At 38.9% G+C, this 16,741-nt stretch overlaps 1 protein-coding gene across 5 annotated transcripts in view; it reads right to left on the bottom strand.

Moving 5' to 3' along the window:
* Window positions 1-16,741, bottom strand: part of GRIK2 (glutamate ionotropic receptor kainate type subunit 2) — a 735,964-nt gene that overhangs the window by 521,801 nt on the left and 197,422 nt on the right. The gene's annotated exons all lie outside the window — the stretch shown is intronic.

Genomic DNA, 16,741 nt, shown 5'->3' with positions numbered 1-16,741 from the left:
CAGCTTCCTTGCATCTGGGCACTGTGAGTCTGGGGAGATAGGACTCCAGGCATCTCTGGCTGGTGGGATCTCCCTATCATCACCCCTGTGAGGATACAGGGAGTCAGCGAGAGACTTCTGGACCCCAAGAGGAGGACTAAAACAGTGCAAAAACAGCAAGTGGTTGTGTGTGTTCAATCCATCTAAACCCGCCCGCAACTGTAAGTTCAGTAGTAGCGAGACTGCAAACCAGAAAGGCCTTACCTGTGAACTTTTTTGGTGTCTTTGGACTTGGCACTCAGTTGAACTGCCTTGGGGAGAGCCTGAGTGGGAGTGTGGAGAACTTTGGCCATTGTCTAAGGTGCCAGTCTGAACTGCTGAGCCAGACGGAGCTAATAGGGTTTGGCTGGGCCTCAGGGAGCCATTGTGAGTGATCTGCCCTGGAAAGCTCCGCCCGCAGGGTCGCAGAGCTAGAACTGGGTGGGAGCTGGTAACCTAGCGACTGAGTAACCTAAGGGTGGGGTCTGAGCCGCCTTACAACCCTAACCCTCAGGGGCAGAGTGAGACTGGTTTTGGCACACTGGGTAAGTGGATAGCTACTTCAGGAGTGATTTCAGCGACAAGCACTTTCCTGGGAAAGCTTCTGCTCAGCAAGTTTACAAGTTCAAAATGGCTTTTAAATGGGCTGAAGAGAGATTTAGGGTGTCTACCTGCTGGGGTTTGAGAAATCAGAAGCCTCCAGTCGTATCAGAACTGTGATTAACATCTCATACCCCAGAAGACCACGTGTTGCCCAGACAATATTAAAAAACATATACATACTGCTTTGTTTTTGGTTGTGTTTTGGTTTTTGTTTTTTTTTTTTTTTGCTTTGGTTGTTTTTTTTGTTTATTTTGATGTTGTTGATGTTGTTTTGTTTTTCAAATTCAACCTTTTCCATACAGATCCTTTTTCTATCTCAATTTTTCTAGTTTAATTATAATTTCCCATTGCTGCCTTTTTCAATAACTAGAACTTCATTTTTGCTAGTGTTTCTACCGCTATTATTTGGTTTTTCACCCAATTTTATCTCATAAAGTTTTCTGTTTGCTTGTTTTGGTTTGATTTCTAGCATTTTTGTCTTTCCTCTCTACTTCGTGCAGGTGGGGTACTGTGTCCGATCGGGTTAGCAAAGAGCTGCTGAACTCAAGGGAACCACCAAACTGGGCACCCCCAGAAAGTGGGTTTTTTTTAAGGTTGTGTCAAAGTACCCTACTGTCCACCCATATTGCTCTGTCTCCCTCTTTCTGTGCCACTCTTCTTTTTGTCAATATTCCTTTTTCCCACGCCCTCTCCTTTCTCTATTTTTTTTTTCTTTTCACTTGGTCCTCCTTTCTTTAATACCTTTCTTGCTCTTCAACCTTCTCACCCTTCTGGTCCTGTACCAAAAGGACTCATCGAACCCTTAGTCCACAGGCACGAGAACTTAAAGAGCAAGAGGAAGTGAAAGGAAAATTAGGTCAAGGAAACAGATAAAAGAAATCACTCATGAGGAAGAATCAGCAGAAAACTCCAGGCAACATGAAGAACCAGTCCAGAACAACACTGCCAAGGGACCATGAGGTAGCTACTGCAGAGGATTCCACCTATAAAGAAATGTTAGGAATGACAGAAAGGGAATTTAGAATACACATGTTGAAAACAATGAAAGAAATGATGGAAACAATGAAGGAAACTGCTAATAAAGTGGAAAATAACCAAAAGGAAATCCAAAAACAGAATCAAATAACAGATGAACAATATGAAGAATATAAAAAGGATATAGCAGAGCTGAAGGAACTGAAACAGTCAATTAGGGAACTTAAAGATGCAATGGAAAGTATCAGCAACAGGTTAGACCATGCAGAAGAAAGAATTTCAGAGGTAGAAGACAAAGTTCTTGAGATAACTCAGATAGTAAAAGAGGCAGAAAAGAAGAGAGAGAAAGGAGAACATTCACTGTCAGAATTATGGGACTTTATGAAGCGTTCCAACATACGAGTTATAGGAATTCCAGAAGGGGAAGAAGAATGCCCCAGAGGAATGGAAGCCATACTAGAGAATATTATAAAAGAAAATTTCCCAAATATCACCAAAGATTCTGACACACTGCTTTCAGAGGGATATCGGACCCCAGGTCGCCTCAACTCTAACCGAGCTTCTCCAAGACACATTGTGATGAACCTGTCCAAAGTCAAGACAAAAGAAAAGATTCTGCAAGCTGCCAGGAGTAAGCGCCAGTTGACCTACAGGGGCAAATCCATCAGACTGACCACACACTTCTCTAATGAAACTTTCCAAGCAAGAAGACAATGGTCATCTACCTTTAATCTACTTAAACAGAACAATTTCCAGCCCAGAATTCTGTACCCTGCTAAGCTAAGCTTAAAAATTGATGGAGAAATCAAATCATTTACGGATATACAAACATTGAGGAAATTCGCCACAACAAGACCAGCTCTACAGGAAATACTTCAACCTGTTCTGCACACTGACAACCACAATGGATCAGCAGCAAAGTAAGAACTCAGAAATTAAAGGACAGAACCTAACCTCCGCACTGATGTAAAAGATAAAACTAAGCAATGGACTCTCACAAAATAAGACAAATAGAATACTACCACACTTACCAATTATCTCAATAAATGTTAATGGCTTGAATTCCCCACTGAAGAGACATAGATTGGCTGACTGGATTAAAAACACAAGCCATCCATTTGCTGTCTGCAAGAAACACACCTGGCTTCAAAAGACAAATTAAAGCTCCGAGTCAAGGGTTGGAAGACAATTATTCAGGCAAATGGAATTCAGAAGAAAAGAGGAGTTGCAATTTATTTTCAGATATATATGGATTTAAAGCAACTAAAGTCAAAAAAGACAAAGATGGTCACTTTATATTGGTCAGGGGAAAAATACAACAAGAAGACATTTCAGTTCTAAATATTTATGCACCCAATTTAAATGCTCCCAGATTCTTGAAACAGACCTTACTCAGTCTGAGCAATATGATATCTGATAATAACATCATAACAGGGGACTTTAACACTCCTCTTACAGAGCTGGACAGATCCTCTAAACAGAAATTAAACAAAGATATAAGAGATTTAAATGAGACCCTAGAATAACTGTGCTTGATAGACACATATAGAACACTCCACCCCAAAGATAAAGAATATACATTCTTCTCATCACCCCATGGAACATTCTCCAAACTTGATCATATCCTGGGACACAAAACAAACATCAACAGAATCAAAACAATTGAAATTTTACCTTGTATCTTCTCAGACCATAAGGCACTAAAGGTGGAACTCAACTCTAACAAAAACGCTCGACCCCACCCAAAGGCATGGAAATTAAACAATCTTCTGTTGAATGGGTGCAGGAAGAAATAAAACAGGAAATCATTAACTTCCTTGAGCATAACAACAATGAAGACACAAGCTACCAAAACCTGTGGGATACTGCAAAAGCAGTTTTGAGAGGAAAATTCATCGTTTTAGATGCCTACATTCGAAAAACACAAACAAAGTGCATCAACAATCTCACAAGAGATCTTATGGAATTGGAAAAAGAAGAACAATCTAAGCCTAAACTCACTAGAAGAAAAGAAATATCCAAAATCAAATCAGAGATCAATGAAATTGAAAACAAAAGAATCATTCAGAAAATTAATGAAACAAGGAGTTGGTTTTTTGAAAAAATAAATAAAATAGATAAACCATTGGCCAGACTAACGAGGAATAGAAAAGTAAAATCTCTAGTAACCTCAATCAGAAATGATAAAGGGGAAATAACAACTGATCCCACAGAGATACAAGAGATCATCTCTGAATACTACCAGAAACTCTATGCCCACCAATTTGACAATGTGAAGGAAATGGAGAAATATTTGGAATCACACCCTTTCCCTAGACTCAGCCAGGAAGAACTAGAGCTCCTGAACAGACCAATTTCAAGCACTGAGATCAAAGAAACAATAAAAAATCTTCCAACCAAAAAATGCCCTGGTCCAGATTGCTTCACTCCAGAATTCTAGCAAACCTTCAAGGAAGAGCTTATTCCTGAACTGCAGAAATTATTTCAAAAAATTGAGGAAGAAGGAATCTTCCCCAACACATTGTATGAAGCAAACATCAACCTGATACCAAAACCAGGAAAAGACCCAAACAAAAAGGAGAATTTCAGACCAATCTCACTCATGAATATAGATGCAAAAATTCTCAACAAAATCCAAGCCAATAGATTACAGCTTATCATCAAAAAAGTCATTCATCATGATCAAGTAGGCTTCATCCCAGGGATGCAAGGCTGGTTTAACATACGCAAGTCCATAAACGTTATCCACCATATTAACAGAGGCAAAAATAAAGATCACATGATCCTCTCAATAGATGCAGAAAAAGCATTTGTTAAAATCCAGCATCCTTTTCTAATTAGAACACTGAAGAGTATAGGCATAGGTGGCACATTTCTAAAACTGATCGAAACTATCTATGACAAACCCACAGCCAATATTTTACTGAATGGAGCTTTTCCTCTTCGAACTGGAACCAGACAATGTTGTCCTCTGTCACCTTTACTATTCAACATAGTGCTGGAAGTTCTAGCCAATACAATTAGGCAAGACAAGGAAATAAAGGGAATCCAAATGGGAGCAGAGGAGGTCAAACTCTCCCTCTTTGCTGACGACATGATCTTATACTTAGAGAACCGCAAAGACTCAACCACAAGACTCCTAGAAGTCATCAAAAAATACAGTAATGTTTCAGGATATAAAATCAATGTCCACAAGTCAGTAGCCTTTGTATACACCAACAACAGTCAAGATGAGAAGCTAATTAAGGACACAACTTCCTTCACCATAGTTTCAAAGAAAATGAAATACCTAGGAATATACTTAACGAAGGAGGTGAAGGACCTCTATAAAGAAAACTATGAAATCCTCAGAAAGGAAATAGCAGAGGATATTAACAAATGGAAGAGCATACCATGCTCATGGATGGGCAGAATCAACACTGTTAAAATGTCTATACTTCCCAAAGCAATCTACCTATTCAATGCTATTCCTATCAAAATACCAACATCGTACTTTCAAGATTTGGAAAAAATGATTCTGCATTTTGTATGGAACCAGAAAAAAACCCCGTATAGCTAAGGCACTTCTTAGTAATAAAAATAAAGCTGGGGGCATCAGCATACCAGATTTTAGTCTGTACTACAAAGCCATAGTGATCAAGACAGCATGGTACTGGCACAAAAATAGAGACATAGACACTTGGAATCGAATTGAAAACCAAGAAATGAAACTAACATCTTACAACCACCTAATCTTCGATAAACCAAACAAGAACATACTTTGGGGGAAAAACTCCCTATTCAATAAATGGTGTTGGGAGAACTGGATGTCTACATGTAAAAGACTGAAACTGGACCCACACCTTTCCCCACTCACAAAAATTGATTCAAGATGGATAAAGGACTTAAATTTAAGGCACAAAACAATAAAAATCCTCCAAGAAAGCATAGGAAAAACACTGGAAGATATTGGCCTGGGGAAAGACTTCATGAAGAAGACTGCCATGGCAATTGCAACAACAACAACAATAAACAAATGGGACTTCATTAAACTGAAAAGCTTCTGTACAGCTAAGGAGACAATAACCAAAGCAAAGAGACAACCTACACAATGAGAAAGGATATTTGCATATTTTCAATCAGACAAAAGCTTGATAACTAGGATCTATAGAGAACTCAAATTAATCCACATGAAAAAAGCCAACAATCCCAGATATCAATGGGCAAGAGACATGAATAGAACTTTCTCTAAAGATGACAGACGAATGGCTAACAAACACATGAAAAAATGTTCATCATCTCTATATATTAGAGAAATGCAAATCAAAACAACCCTGAGATATCATCTAACCCCAGTGAGAATGGCCCACATCACAAAATCTCAAAACTGCAGATGCTGGTGTGGATGTGGAGAGAAGAAAACACTTTTACACTGCTGGTGGGACTGCAAACTAGTATAACCTTTCTGGAAGGAAGTATGGAGAAACCTTAAAGCACTCAAGCTAGATCTCCCATTTGATCCTGCAATCTCATTACTGGACATCTACCCAGAAGGAAAAAAATCCTTTTATTATAAGGACACTTGTACTAGACTGTTTATTGCAGCTCAATTTACAATCGCCAAAATGTGGAAAGAGCCTAAATGCCCACCAACCCAGGAATGGATTAACAAGCTGTGGTATATGTATACCGTGGAATACTATTCAGCCATTAAAAAAAATGGAGACTTTACATCCTTCGTATTAACCTGGATGGACGTGGAAGACATTATTCTTAGTGAAGCATCACAAGAATGGAGAAGCATGAGTCCTATGTACTGAATTTTGATATGAGGACAATTAAGGTTATGGGGGGGGAAGCAGAAATGGGGACGGAGGGAGGGGGGAGGGGCCTTGGTGTGTGTCACACTTTACGGGGGCAAGACATGATTGCAGGAGGGACTTTACCTAACAATTGCAAACAGTGTAACCTGGCTTATTGTACCCTCAATGAATCCCCAACAATAAAAAAAAAAGAAAAAAATATTGTGTATATGCATGTACATATATAAATATTTACATATATACATATACATGTGTAGGTATGTGTATATAATCCCTAAGTCCCTATAATTACATTTAGGCAGGTCGTAAACCCATTAAGTTTGTCTATAACTACATAGAGTCTGGCATCCTCTGGATGAGCTGTCAGCAAACTTTGCACCTTTACCTTAGGCTAAGGCTGACCAGTTACTTGTTTTTATAAATAAAGTTTTATGAACACAACTACATCTATTGACATATACTGTCTAAAGATGGCTCCTTTTGCACTACAAAGCAGAGCCCAATAGTTGCAACAGACCCCATGATGCTACGTTCTAAAATCTTAAACTACATATCCCTTAACAGAAAAACTTTGCTAACCCCTGATCTTGGCTTTCACTCCCCCACCCCCGTGTGTCTCCCCTTCTCACTTATTTACCTTCCTTCTCTCCCTTTTCCTCCCTTTCTTCTTTCATTTTTTCTCTTTTATAACTTTTGTTTTCACGTTTTTACTCTTCCCCATGTACTCAGAAGCTGCTACTTTTGAGGATTTTCAAATTTACTAAAAAAATGTGAGGTTCAACTTGAGGTTTCCCTGGATCTTACCTTTTAGCTTTCTTTCGCATCTGTGTTCCCTAAGCTTAGCCACCCACATTTGCCTTGATTTAATAGCTTCCAGACTTTATTACTTTGCCCACATTCTTATTTATCAACCCATGTTCTCTATTCTCCCTTAAAAATATAAAAAGCATAAAAACATTCCTCCAATTCTGATTCCTTCAATTCATCATCCTATCTGCCTTTACTCATGCTTTTAAACTATAAATATTTCTTTAAACATAACTCATATGTCACTGCCTCTTTATTACCACCCCCTTACACTATAAATTCCTTCAATCTGGCTTTGCCTTGCTACTGCGCTGCATTTTACTCAGAAGCCAGCAAGGACTAACTCATTTGATTTCTGAAACCTCTAAAATTCCACTATGCCGAAATGTATGCTACACTTCCATACCTTAGGCAAAATTTATTTTTATTTTTATTTTTATATTTTTATTGTTAAATCATAACTATGTACATTAGTGCAATCAAGGGGTACAATGTGCTGGTTTCATATACAATCTGAAATAATCTCATCAAACTGTTCAACGTAGTCTTCATGGCATTTTCTTAGTTGTTGTATGTAGACATTTGTATTCTGCCTTTAGTAAGATTCACCTGTACCCATTCTAAGATGAACCGTAGGTGTGGCCCCACCCAATACCCTCCCTCCACCCTTACCTCACCCCCTTCCCCTCCCTTGGCCCTTTCCCCATATTCTTGTGCTACAGTTGGGTTATAGCCTTCATGTGAAAGCTATAAATACCTTAGGCAAATTTTAAAGTCGTGGTTTATTGCAAATAAATAATGCCTTTTGCGTGCCAAGCTCCATCTACTTCAATTTTGCTACAGTAAATCCATCAAATAAACACGACCCCTAGGAAAGTTCCAGAAGCATCAATTACATCTTAAATACTAAATAACAACTGAATCAACGTATTTGTCATATGAAATAAAATTCAGAAATCATCCATTCCAACCCTCTTGGACATTCCTTTATTGATCAGTAATAAAGCAGGCGCACTAGAACTTATTAGTCTTTGGTTCTACATTTTTGCCCTGCCTCTATTATATTACTAACTTTTCATGGAATCCATTCCTTTTCAAGGTGTTTTAAGAAAAATAAAGACTCATTTAAGAAAATCACTTACTACTTGTTGATTATCAGAAATTAAAAATGTAGTTTATGCAATCATATTATCCATGTCCAACAGTTCATAATTTTACTCTTACATATACTTCTGTCTGATAAGATTTTTTTCATTTCCTGTAAACATATCCAAATATACATGCATTTTTCACGAGGGACATATTCATTTTAAAGAAATACTTACAGTACAATCTCTCTGAAAATTCCATAAAGTTTTCCAATAGAATAAGAAAAAAGGCCCCCCAGATGTGATATAATACCTAAAGTAACATATGAAGCTGTCATCTGTTCAAAAACTGAACTTGCTCATTGGGAAGTAAAAAAAATGAGAAAGTCAACTTTAATATTACTTGGAATCAATTTTTGGCAGCATAATCTATAACACCTAATTTTATGAGGTTGTATTGCCGCAGATATGAACTCCCAGACATCCCACTAAAATTTGTAGACTGCCTTTCTATTCTAGGCTCTTTAAGGGTAGAAATAAACTCTGTCGCTTGAAGAGAGAAGCTTCGAATATTGTGAGAGGGGAATAAAAAAATCCATTTTCACATCTAAAAATGGAGATGAGAATGCCTCTCCGGCCTAGCTCACGGAATGCCTGAGTCAGGTGAGTGAAAGCACGCTGTCAATGTAAATAACTATACAAACACTAATTATTATTATACTCATTACACAATAGCAAACGATCAAAGACTAAAATGTATAAAACAAGCAGTGAGGCCTGTAGTAGGTAAGAGAGAAAGAAATCAATTTCAAACAAAGAGGGAAATCTTGAAGAAGAAGTTGCTTCTATTTCCACCATGACCTCTGTCAGTGGACTGACTGCTTGCCCTCAGTCGTTTCCTACTCTAAATCTATTGCACCAGCTCCTGAGGAAGTTCTTACCAAGGTCTTCATAGTATGTTTTTAAAACACTCACTAGGAGCCTAGAAGAAGTGGTCTAAATCTCTCATTTGGAGGCATTTCAGCCTTATCTCCAACTGTTCAGTTTCTCTAACTACCCATGGCAACTAAATTCCTGTAGCACAATTGCCTATATCATTAATTTAGTAATTTATTTTTATTTGTTCCAGCAAAGACTTAATGTGGCTCATTTGGCAATTAATCATGTAATGCAATTCCTTGTGGCATCTGTTCTGCTGTTGCACCAAACTGTTACTTATATTTTCTTTTCCTTTATACTGTTTCTAGATTTTGGTCTTCCAGTCAGACCAGAATGGCCCTAACAATTGGTGCTGTGTTTAAATCTTCTACTTCTCTCCATAGTCACACCTACAAGGCCAGGCATTTGATTTTGTACTGATTCAACCCTACAAATTTATTGATGAGCAATCCTGCAAAGGATAACACTTCCTACTAAAGAGAGATGATGGATACAGTTCCTGTCTGTGAAAGGAAAAAATATATAAGGTATTATTGACAGTAATTCTGCCCTGTGTCTTCCAGATCCCCTCTCAAGACCTCTCAAGGGTTTATAACCCTGTTTTCTGGGACATTGTCAGCTGGCTTCCCCAAGACCTGTTCCTTTACAAAGCACACCTGCTGTCAGAGGAAGCTCATATCAATAACTGATCAATGCCAGGATACATAGATCCAGCTCAACACCGCACCTTGTGACAACTCTGAAGGGCCACCTTACCTTCAGAGCATTCTTTTGTCCAATCCTTCTTTCCCTTTCCCCTGTAGAAATTCCTTCAGGCCAATGTCCATTTACACTCTGCTTTTCTTTCTTTCTTTCTTTCTTTTTGTTGTTGTTGCAGTTTGGCTGGGACCAGGTTCGAGCCCGCCACCCTTGGTATATGGTGCCAGCGCCCTACCCTTTAAGCCACTGCACCGCCCCTATAGTCTGCTTTTCAATGAGTCCAACCTCTGACCAAAAATATGAAACAAACACAAATAAAACAAAGCCTATTGTATTTCCCTTTTTCACTTGCCTCCCAGAAATTCATAGCTCATCTTGTGCTCAGTTAAGGTGAACTGTTATCTATGTTTGGTTTTCAGTCATTTCTCAACCAGCTTCCCTGTTTTTTTCATTGTTAAACAGTGGATATCACTGTTCATCCTCTTCTTATACTTTAACATGTCTGTTATGTACCTTTCTCATCAAAATTTGTCATAAACGTTTTCTTAAAATACATAATTCCCCATAAAGAGGTATAAAGTTCCACTTAAGTCTAAGGAAGAGAGATTTAATATTTAGAAGTATTCATCTGAAAAAATAGTTTTAAACAAGTTGAATTTGAGATGGATCTTGACATAAGAGTTGAGAGAGATAAAAGAGCAATAGAAAATCTGCGTGGGGAGGACAGATGGGCCTGTAAAAGACCATGACATGAATTAGACCACAAAGGAGGGCTAGTATTAGAAGACTCAAAAAGAAGAAAGAAAAATCTAAGTGGAAATTACGGTAAATCTAAGTTATAAAGGTAGAAATGTGCATTATGCAAACTAACGTGGAAGAGTTAAAAAATGTAGAAAATCAATGAAGATAATGTAACTAGAATAAAAATATCCACCTTTACTTCTAAAATCAATGCTGCATTCAAAAATTTAGAAGCTCACAGAGAATTGTGAAAGGAAACTACTTTAAAAGGCAACTCAGCAAAAATGCTGTACATATATGGATGTGCCACCGTTGTGTTAGCAAGTATCAGAATCCTGGTATCGCTGGTGACCCAGAGCTTCCTCCTGCTGGGATCTGTACCTCCCCGGCCACCTCTAAAGTAACTGGGAGAGGTGTTATCCCACCCCTGAAGGACCCAGGAGCCTCCTGAGGGCTCTTCTCGAGAATTCTCCCTGCCCTATTCATTCAACAAATAGTCACTGAGAGCATTTTATATGCCAGGAACAGCATTCTGTCCTTGGAACCTGGAACAAGATCAGCTGCCACCAGTAGCTTTTATCCTCTTTGTGCTCCCACCAGTCCTGGGTTGGATCAAAGGCTGGAAGCCAGGGAGGTGTAACTCCAGTGGCCTGGTCTGCCCCTCAGGGTCTCAGTGCAGTTGACCTGGCTTCCACTTCTGTTCTCAAGGGGCCGCCTTTCAACCAACTGCCTTGTGACTCTGTGGACTGGGCCATACTCAGCCTATTGAGTGGTTTTTTTTTTTTTATTTTTTAGCCAGTGTACCTCCTACCTCAGTGTGTGAGAGGAAGAAAGTGTGTGAGCATATATGTCTCTGTGAGGAGAGACACATGTTGTCTCTCCTCTCCTTTGTTACAAAGAAAAAAGACAACGTTTTATTTTTCTGCTAAAGGTGTCTGCCTTCCAGCCAACTTCTTCTATGACCCATGCATCAGTCAAGGTCTAGTGTGGAGACACAAACCTCACCAATACTTCAAACAGAAAAAATTTAATGTACATAATTATTAACTAGTAAAAGATATTTAAAGTCTAAAAGGGATAAAATAATGCTCAAAAAACACAGGAATTGAAAATTTAGGGAGAAAGTTCTACCTCTAGAGCCAAAAGAGAAAACCCTCAGAAGGAGTCAGATTGTAAGATTTCCCACCCCTCAGCCATGAGGCTAATGTTAAGATCTTCTCAGGAAGAGAATGGCTACGGAACCCTGGCTGGAAGAGTAATATTTGCAAGGATATTCCGAAGCAGAGTTGGCCCACCAGCTGCCCCTCTGGCTTGCCTGCAATGTGCATCAAAGCTCTACGGGCTGGAGCTATATAGAGGTAGCTGTCATCGGGTGCATGGATGGAGTAGGCACACCAGAGGCTAAACGGAGAACCTCACCACAGCGTCACCAAATACCTGTGGGTATGTGCACGCAAAGAGAAAATAAGAAACTCACACCAGAATTACTGCTTTCCTCTCCACACCTTGTATTGCCCCCTGTGCCCTCTACTGATAAACCTCAGACTGAATCATCAGACAAGAGAGGAACATTATAGGGCCCAACTCCAGAGTCACAAAGCAGGAAAAAGAAGGGTGGATTCAGAGCTAAGAAACAGTAAGCTGATAACCGGTGCAATCTATCACAGAATTAACTTTAGTAAATGGCATAAGAAATAAAATGACATATCAAGGAAAAATGAGCCAGAGTATTTTTGTCAAAAACATAACTAGCTTTTTTTTTTTTGAAACAGAGTCTCACTACGTCATCTTCGGTAGAGTGCTGTGGCATCACAGCTCACAGTAGCCTCAAACTCTTGGGCTTAAGTGATTCTCTTGCTTCAGTGGCCCAAGTAGCTAGAACTAGCCCACCATAATGCCCAGCTATTTTGTTGTTGTTGTCGTTGTTTAGCAGGTCCGGGCCAGATTCAAACCCACCAGCCCTGGTGCATGTGACTGGCGCCCTAACCACTGAGATACAGGCTCTAAGCCAATATTATGTTTTTAAAATGAAGAGATAGTAGGCTGGGAGCAGTGGTTCAAGCCTGTAATCCTAGCATTCTGGGAGGATGAGGCAGATGGATTGCTTGAGCTCAAGAATTGAAGACCAGCCTGAGCAAGAGCATGACCCCATCTCTACTAAAAATAGGAAAACTAGTTGGGCATTGTGACACACACCTGTAATCCCAGCTACCCAGGAGGCTGAGGCAAGATTACTCAAGCCAGAAGTGTGAGGTTGCTGTGAGCTATGACGCCATGGCACTCCACCAAGAATGACAGAGTGACACTCTGTCTCCAAAAAAATTAATCAACTAATTAAATTAAAATTTTAAAAATGAAGAAACATGTCCAAATGTGGCCTGAGTACATTCTTTAGACAGAAAACATTCATTCAGTTCTATACACAATATATAGCAAAAAGCAAAGGCAAAAATCAGTCTAACTTTTGAAGTATATAGAATATTATAATAAGTTATTTTATCCATGTTCTTATAAATATTCTCTTTAAGTTAGTAAATAAATATTTAAAGTTAGTTAATAAATATGTTAGTTCCCCCAAAGTTCCCGAGTTTCAAAGCTCTTTTCCCTAAACTCCCTCTTTCCATGGCTTCTTACCCACTTAAACTATTATCTACTGACCATCTCTATTTGGATGAGTAATCACTGCTACCCACTCCATTGCCCAGATCCCAGGCATGAACTGCCACTCTGCCTCTCAAAAACAAACATCAGCTTAGGATGTATAAATGTTATCAACATTGCCTCTATCAAGCTCTGACAATTCAGTAACTATTGAAATGACTCCTCACAAGGAACCCGGAGAGCACTTTGTGAAGTGCAATAATCCAAGCACAGAAACACAAATACTGCCTGATCTCACTCATAGATGGCATCAAAAAAGGTACATCTCATAGACAAAGAGAATAGAAATGGTGGTTACCAGGGGGTGATGTCGTTGGGGATTGGAGGTGGGTGATGGAATACAAAATTTGTCAGGAGGAATAAGTTCAAGAGATCCTTTATACAATGTGGTGGCCATCGTTAATAATGCACTGTATTCTTGAAAAATGCCAAGAAAGTGGATGTAGGTATTGTCACCACAAATATAATAACTACGTGAGGTCATGCATATATTAATTAGCTAGATTTAGTCATTCCACAATGTATATATACTTCAAAACATCATGCCGTACATATAAACCCATTTGTCAATTTTAAAATAAAAACCAAAACAAATAAAACTATTTCTGATTTTCTGTTCGGTGTCTTGGTGAATCATATCCCTCTTTACTCCATTATTCAAGCCATAATCAAGGCTTCAGCTTTTATTCTCCTCCGCCTTCACCCCCCAATCATTCTCTAAATTGTATCAATTCTTCAGCTTTGTTTTTTCCCTAATCTGCTACCTGCCTTTATCCCCGCTGCTACTGCTTTATATCCTGCCATTTCCGTGTTTCACTTGGCTAACTCCAGTATGTCCTCCCATGTACTGTTCTCAGAAACCAGAATGATCTTCCAATGTACCCCAATATGGGCCATTTCTCTCTCTCTCTCTCTCTCTCTCTCTCTCTTTTTTATCTGTCATGGGGTCTCATATGTTGCCCAGGCTGGAGTGCACTGGCTCGTCACAGGCACAATCAAGGCAGTTTGAGTTTAAAGTCCTAGGCTCAAACAATCCTCCTGCCTCCACCTATCATGTAGCTGGTACCAGTGCTGCAGGCCACCACACATGGCTACTTCATTTATTTTAAAACACTCTCTGTGGCTTTTCATATGGAACATGAAGACCTTTCTGGCTCCTGATCACCTTTCTAGCCTCATCTGCACTGCACCCCAATCCTTGTCCACCTGCACACCTCAACATGCCTCTTCTCTGGCCATTTGGAATTACTTGCAGCTCTCAAAGGACCGCTTTCCCTGCAATAGGCTCTCTCATATCCACATTTCTTAGCTCAGATATGGTTGTATGTTTTAATTCAGATTTTTTATAAATTTTTCTTTCAGTGAGCTGACCAACTATTAAATTCCCCCATTTTTATGTATTAGCTTCAAAGTTGTAGCTATTTACATGCAGATGACCCTTGTATTTTAATTTGTATTAATATTTTACACTAACAAAAAAATTCCACTTTCTTCCTTAACATGAACAACTGAGAATGCTGTGTACAGTTCTCCACCCGCTCCAGTGATACTTTCTTATTCCTGTCTTGTATTTTATTGCCATCTTCATTTTAGCTGCCCCAAAGTTATTTTTTGAGCCATTGATAATTTATATTTGCCTATTGCTTACCAATCCTTTGCTCGCTATGGCTCGTATTGGCTCATGAGTTTTCCATCTGGTTTCGATTTCTTCTTTCTGAAGCACATTCTGTAGTGTAGGGAGAGTGTGCGTTAAAACCTCTGCAATAATTAGGGAAGAAAAGGCCATCAAGGGTATCCATATAGGGTCAGAAGAGATCAAACTTTCACTCTTCGCAGATGATATGATTGTATATCTGGAAAACACCAGGGATTCTACTACAAAACTCTTAGACGTGATCAAGGAATACAGCAGCATCTCAGGTTATGAAATCAACTTTCATAAATCGGTAGCCTTTATATATACCAAAAATACTCAACCTGAAATAACAGTTAAGGACACTATTCTGTTCACAGTAGTGCCAAAGAAGATGAAATTTTGGGGAGTTTATCTAACAAAGGATGTGAAAGATCTCTATACAGAGAACTATGAAACTCTAAGAAAAGAAATAGCTGAAAATGTTAACAAATGGAGAAACATACCATGCTTATGGCTGGGAAGAATCAACATTGTTAAAATGTCCATACTACCCAAAGCAATTTACAACTTTAATGCAATCCATATTAAAGCTCCCATGTCATACTTCAAAGATCTCAAAAAAATAATACTTTGTTTTATATGGAATCAGAAAAAACCTTGACTAGCCAAGACATTACTCAGAAATAAAAACAAAGCAGGAGGAATCATGCTACCTGACCTCAGACTATACTACAAATCGATAGTGATCAAAACAGTATGGTACTGGCACAAAAACAGAGAAGTAGATGTCTGGAACAGAATAGAGAACCAAGAGATGAGTCCAGCTACTTACCATTATCTGATCTTTGACAAGCCAATTAAAAACATTCAGTGGGGAAAAGATTTCCTATTTAACAAATGGTGCTGGGTGAACTTGGTGGCAACCTATAGAAGACTGAAACTGGACCCACACCTTTCACCATTAACTAAGATAGACTCTCACTGCATTAAAGATTTAAACTTAAGATATGAAACTATAAAAATACTAGAAGAGAGTACTGGGAAAACCCTTGAGGAAATTGGTCTGGGTGAGTATTTCATGAGGAGGACACCCGGGCAATTGAAGCAGCTTCAAAAATACACTACTGGGACCTGATCAAACTAAAAAGCTTCTGCACAGCCAAGAACATAGTAAGTAAAGCAAGCAGACATACCTCAAAATGGGAGAAAATATTTGCAGGTTATGTCTCTGACAAAGGTTTAATAACCAGAATCCACAGAGAACTCAAATGTATAAGCAAGAAAAGAACAAGTGATCCCATCGCAGGCTGGGCAAGGGACTTGAAGAGAAACTTCTCTGAAGAAGACAGGTGCACAGCCTACAGACATATGAAAAAATGCTCATCATCTTTAATCATCAGAGAAATGCAAATCAAAACTACCTGGAGATACCATCTAACTCCAGTAACATTAGCCCAAATCACAAAGTCCCAAGACCAGAGATGTTGACATGGATGTGGAGAAAAGGGAACACTCCCACACTGCTGGTGGGAATGCAAATTAATACATTCCTTTTGAAAAGATGTTTGGAGAACACTTAGAGATCTAAAAATAGATCTGCAATTCAATCCTATAATTCCTCTACTAGTCATATACCCAGAAGACCAAAAATCACATTATAACGAAGATATTTGTACCAGAATGTTTATTGCAGCCCAATTCATAATTGCTAAGTCATGGAAAAATCCCAAGTGCCCATGGACCCACGAATGGATTAATAATTTGTGGTATTT

The sequence above is a fragment of the Nycticebus coucang genome, chromosome 5, assembly GCF_027406575.1.
Source record: "Nycticebus coucang isolate mNycCou1 chromosome 5, mNycCou1.pri, whole genome shotgun sequence".
Taxonomy (NCBI): domain Eukaryota; kingdom Metazoa; phylum Chordata; class Mammalia; order Primates; family Lorisidae; genus Nycticebus; species Nycticebus coucang.
The sequence above is the reverse complement of the archived record's forward strand: the minus strand, read 5'-3'. Positions and strand labels throughout refer to the sequence as shown.